The sequence below is a fragment of the Zingiber officinale genome, chromosome 10A (assembly GCF_018446385.1).
Source record: "Zingiber officinale cultivar Zhangliang chromosome 10A, Zo_v1.1, whole genome shotgun sequence".
NCBI classification, from domain to species: domain Eukaryota; kingdom Viridiplantae; phylum Streptophyta; class Magnoliopsida; order Zingiberales; family Zingiberaceae; genus Zingiber; species Zingiber officinale.
Window position 1 is genome coordinate 92,844,526 of NC_056004.1, and position 6,000 is coordinate 92,850,525.

The following is a 6,000-nucleotide window of genomic DNA, read 5'->3' on the forward strand; positions in this document are numbered from 1 at the left end:
AATTACATACATGGTATACTAAAGTATATTTTTATTTGAGCATGGATCTTCTGGTCCGTAAATTACAGACTAGAGGATGATCTACTTTGTGGATTGATTTATTTTAATGGACCCCATCACTTAAATAGATGGGGTCCATCATAATCCACCAATTCGCAAAGTGGACCAACCTTTGGTCCGCAATTTGTGGAGCAGAGGATTCCACCTGCTGTTATTTATAAAAATATAATACTATCCATAGCATATTTAATTGGGTGCGCTGTAAAAATTATTATTAATGGCACACCATAACCGTGCGTCGTTAATGACGCGCTACAGAAACTCATATTTGTTATAGTGTAAGTTTCCTTAGTGTCAAAAAGATGTGGTGTTTGACTCATTCGAGCCAAAAATTCCTATATTTCCCATCCAATTTTCTCATATCTTATTCTGGATTACCGCTCCTTTTCAAATTATCCCTCTAATGTCAAGAGTTGATTCTTCCAATCTTGGTTTTGTTGCTCTAAGGAATCTACTCTAGTGGATGATCCTGATCCACTGGGATGACCCCTAGCCCTAGGAGCCATCATTCAATCATATACGACTCTCACTTGGGACCTAAGACTAGACTTGACCCCGGGTCGGGTCCGGGCCTGTAACCGGATGAATGAGTCGGTTGCCCGTTGACCTGGGTCACCGGGCCGAACCAGAACTGGCCCGGCATCTTGCCAGGCCGATTCTAGTTCCAAGCCCCCAAAATCAACGGACCGTTGGTTAATCGCTAATTTGGCCTGCCGGTTTTTTTTTTTTTTTTTTTTTTTTGTGTGTGGCCATTGGAACCATCAGTTAACCGATGATTCCTAGTCATTGAGGGGGCTGGGGATGTTTTTTGGATTTTTTTTAACAGTTAAGATCATTTGACTATTTTTTTTATTAATGACTATGACTTAGTATCCCTTATTATCCAAATTCTATAAATAGAGAGTTTATTCCATCATTTTCACACACATCTTCTCTACTCTTATTTAAAATTTCGCATTCTCTATACATTTTTGACTCCAAGTCTCCATTTCTATATACTTTCATTTTCAATTTTCAACTACAATGGAGGGAGGTCGCGGAGGTTCATCAACACGATCTCGGAGGGGAAAGGAAATAGTGAATCTGCACGATGACCCCAACATTCAATCCACCGATGATGAGATCGAGCATCTTTCAATTCTGACGCACAAAACAAAAGAAAGTACTAATGCAATTACTTTTGAGATTCGGGAAATTTCTCCTCTAAGATCTTCTATTTTCACTAAAGATTTTGGGAAGGTCACTCTTCCGTCGGGAGAATTACATGCAAAATATAAGCACTGCAATACTTTCTACATATTTTAAGTCGGCGACGGCTATGGGTCATTGAAATGACAAATAGAAATGAAGCACCCAATGGAATATGGACTTGACCGTTCTCAAATACAATTATTTAGATTTTATTCAACTAGTGGTAGTACTGATTTCGATTTATTTTATATTATAATAATAAATTAAGAGAATCATTAGCTAAATTTATTTTCATAGAACATCTTTCTTTTAGTTTTGAATCTAAATACATATTTGAAGATTTTTATAAAAAAATCTCTTAATCCATTGCTAAACTTGTTCCTAGAACTACACTTGTACAATTAAAAAATTAGTAAACAAGGAAAAAAATTTAATTGATGAATTTAGTAAATGAAATAATAAAATTTCTTTATGTTATGATATTTGGAGTGATTATTGACAAACTCATTCGTATATGGGTGTGACTTGTCATTGGATCGATAACTCTTGGAACCTCCAAAAAAGATGATTAGCTTATAAAGTTTTTAATGAATCACATACTACTCATAACATTACACAATTATTATGTTTACTTTTAGAAGAATATTGATTAATTCATAAAATATTTTTAATATCAATGAATAATGTTACTTCTAGTATCGCTTGTATAGAAGAACTAAAATTTGTTTGTCAACTTGTTATTGATAGTTTATTTTTTTTCATATTCGTTGTGTATGCCATATTTTAAATTTATGTGTTCAAGTTGAATTTAAATTTTATAAAATCATATTAAATTAATTAGAATTAAAATTTCTTATTTATAGTCACATCCATCTATAATGAAACAATAGAATAAGTTTTGTAAAACTAATGGAATGAGACCTAAAAAATTTTCATGTGATGTACCAACATGTTGGAATTCAACATATCAATTATTACAAGATTCATTTTAATATAAAGAATTATTATATTTATTTTTTACATAAAATACTAATACTAATATATATTTATTTTCACAACAATAGACTATTCGTAGTAATATTTGTGAAAATTTAAAAGTATTTAACGATGCAACTGAATAATTTTCTGATGTTTATTATTCCACTGCTTATTTAATTTTAGAAAAGTTTTCTAGTATAATATTAGTTTTAAATAAACATATTAATAATAAATCTTTATCTTCTTACATATTAACTATGAAAACTAAATGGGAAAAATAATTTTTTATGTTGTTCTTGAAATTTATTTAATTACATTTACTTTAGATTCTAGATTTAAATTAGAAGTTTTATAAGAAATGTTAATTTTATATGATGACACTTTAATTTCAACTAAAGATTCTTCTTCTACAGATCCAATTAATATTATATATAATTTTATAATTTATTTATATGATATTTATAATCAATATTATGTAAAATATGGAATATAATCTAATATTTCTGAAACACAACAAACTACTAATAGTAAGTTAAAACTTACAAAAGTATAACTCTTATAAAAAGAACAGACGAAACATCCATGAGGATCCATAAATTCCACACAGGAACTTGAGAATTATTTTATGACTTCTTTTGATTTTAGTGAAGTAGATAGAAAAAATTTTGATATCATAAAGTGATGATCACAGAAGGCTTAAATCTTTCCCGTCCTCTCCGTGATCACCAAAGAAATTTTAGCTTGCTCAGTGTTAACTATTGTTGTGGAGCAGACATTATATGCTGATGAGAACATATTAGATGAACGACGATTGACTTAGTCTCTTGACTCATGGAAGCTCAAGCATTACTCAACGATTGGACTAGAGCCGAGAAAAAAAAAATCCAAGGAATGCAACTTTCTAATGACGAAGTTGAAAATTTTGATACTGAAGGAACAAATACAATGGAAACAGGAAATGAAAGTGAGTAGTAACACCACTTCCTAATGTAAAAGGGTTAAAATGTAAAAGAACTACGTAAGCTTTGATTCCCTTATACCCTAAGGGGATACGTAGGCAACTTAAATAAGTACACTCTTTTCTTAATAAATTTTAAATTTAATTTTTTAATATAATAATCTTAAATCATGATGAACAATGGTGAACCATGAACTAGCGGTTCCGAACCATGAACTGTAACCATCTTGGGTGGTTAATTAAGGTTAACGGTTGACTTGTCAGGAACTATCGAACCGACAGTTTTGAACTGTCGGTTCCAAATCGTGGTCTAGTCTACCCAAGACTGTAGAGGGAGGAGGTCTTTTTTCTTATATCGACCACTCATAATAGATCTCATTTAACTGGTCGGTGGATAGAGGCTGTGTCTCATCTCCATATGTGGCTGAGACGCTTGTGCAACTATAACAGTCATTTCTTCCTATTTACATAAAAAAATAGAAGTACCAGATATACAATTAGAAAATCTAATCATTATTAACAATTAAAGATATTCAAGTTTATATTGTTACATCTAATGTTGGCAATCGATGATCGACAAATGTGTCATCCTTTGACTTATATATCTTGGTAAATACCTCCTAACAAGTAGGAGGTCATTGTAGCTCACTTTCCTGAATATTAAATAATGTAATTAAATCAAAATATTAGAATTCATGATAATCAGATAATTCTTAAATAAATTTATTAATTATAAAACTCACCAAATCTAAGGCATGCTTGACAATCGATTGGGATTTAATTGTATGCTTTGTGGATTCGGTATTAGGGCCAGTCAACTCAGTGTTTCTATTGACTTGAGTTATGGTGAAATTTATTTGCCATCCGTCTGCATCCCAGATAGCTCATTATGCATCCCAAATATCTTCCGGTACATAGGATGGTCTTATTCTCTTTTGTCTTATTTTGTATAGCATATCTTTATAGAGTTTGCCAAAAGATGCGTTCCAGGCTGCGTAAAATGTCACCTCATGCCCTAGCTTCTAGTGTCATACTCCGAAGGAATCCTTGTCCAACAAACAGACAGTATCTCCCCTTATGATAATATATAAAATATGGACACAATACTGCAAAGCAGTACAAATATAGTATCTACAACCCACATGGCTAGAATCAAACAACAGCGGAAGAATACAATAATACACAGCCTACATGACTAGTACAAATAACAGCAAAAAAATATAATAATACATAGCCTACACGACTGGTATAAACACAAACCATGCAAGATAATAGACTCATTGCATTCCAGCGTGACTTACACCATAATAAAATCCAAAAATGAATGAAGTGGTCACAAGGCTCAAAACCATAACCAGGACAACTTGTTACAAAACCAAGCCCTAATACAAATTATAAATAGCACAGAGTGAAATAGAAGGGAAAGCTAATCTCAGATGTGACATGGGATTGACAATTAGGATCCTCCAAGCAACTCCTCAAATATCTACCTGTTACTTGAGGAAAGTAAAACATATATAGGGGTGGTGAGTCCAGGTGACTCAGCGGGTAATAGACAAATAGTAGTACATTAACAAATGTGTAAGCCGAACAAAGATATAATGTCTCAGTAGGAAAAATAAGAACATGATTATATATGACATAATAAATATACATACACCAATTCCTGTCTAACACACGGTATAAATATTAGTAAATTACTAGGGATCAACAACAGATCTACTTGTAACACCTAAGCAATATATATGACATGTATATGTATGATAAATGAACATGTATAAATCATGACAATCATATACAATATGTATCTACAACATAAGCAACCTACTCAACTATAAATAATGCAATGAGCAGAGCCAGATAATGGTCAACATGGGTACCGCAAAGTCTAAGCATATGCCAATATATATAATATAATAAATTATCATATGTGAGAGCAACACTCAATCACAAGAATACATCATATGTGGGAGCAATGCTACACCACAAACAAACCATTGTATGTGGGAGCAACGCTCCACCACAAGAAAATCATTATATGTGGGAGAAACGCTTCACCACAAGCAATACAAATATGTGGGAGCAACGCTCCACCACAAGCAATATATCAAATGTAGGAGCAACGCTCCACCACAAGCAAAACATTATATGTGGGAGTAACGCTCCACCACAAGCAATGAAAATGACCAAGATATCTAGCTATCTAGCTAAGGTCTGTACGAGATCACTCTACCACATATCACTATGGGTAGTTCGAAATATCAGGGTCTCTATATGCGCGAGATCACTCTATCATAGATCACTATGGGCAGACAAAAAGTAACTATCTAGCTATGGGTTGCGCAAGATCACTCTATCATAGATCACTGTGAGTAGCCCAGGATATAACAACCTAAGGATAAATCCACAAGAAAACCATCATATGTAGGAGCAATGCTCCACCATAAGAAATATAAATGACCAAGATATCTAACTATCTAGCTAGGGACTATGCGAGATCACTTTACCACAGATCACTATGAACAGTTTGAAATGTCAGGGTCCCTGTCTATGCAAGATCACTCTACCATAAATCACTATGGGCAGACAGGATGTATCAATCTAGTTACGAGCTATGTGAGATCATTCTACCACAGATCACTATGGGCGACAGAGGGTATAACAATCCAAGGATAATAATATAACAAATATATCGCCATCACTGTCAACTCTCTCAACATTGTAAAGGGTCACTTACTAGTAGGAGACTTAGTTGACAGGATATACTGGTCACTGTCAACTCTCTCAACATCATAGTAGGTCACCCACTTGTA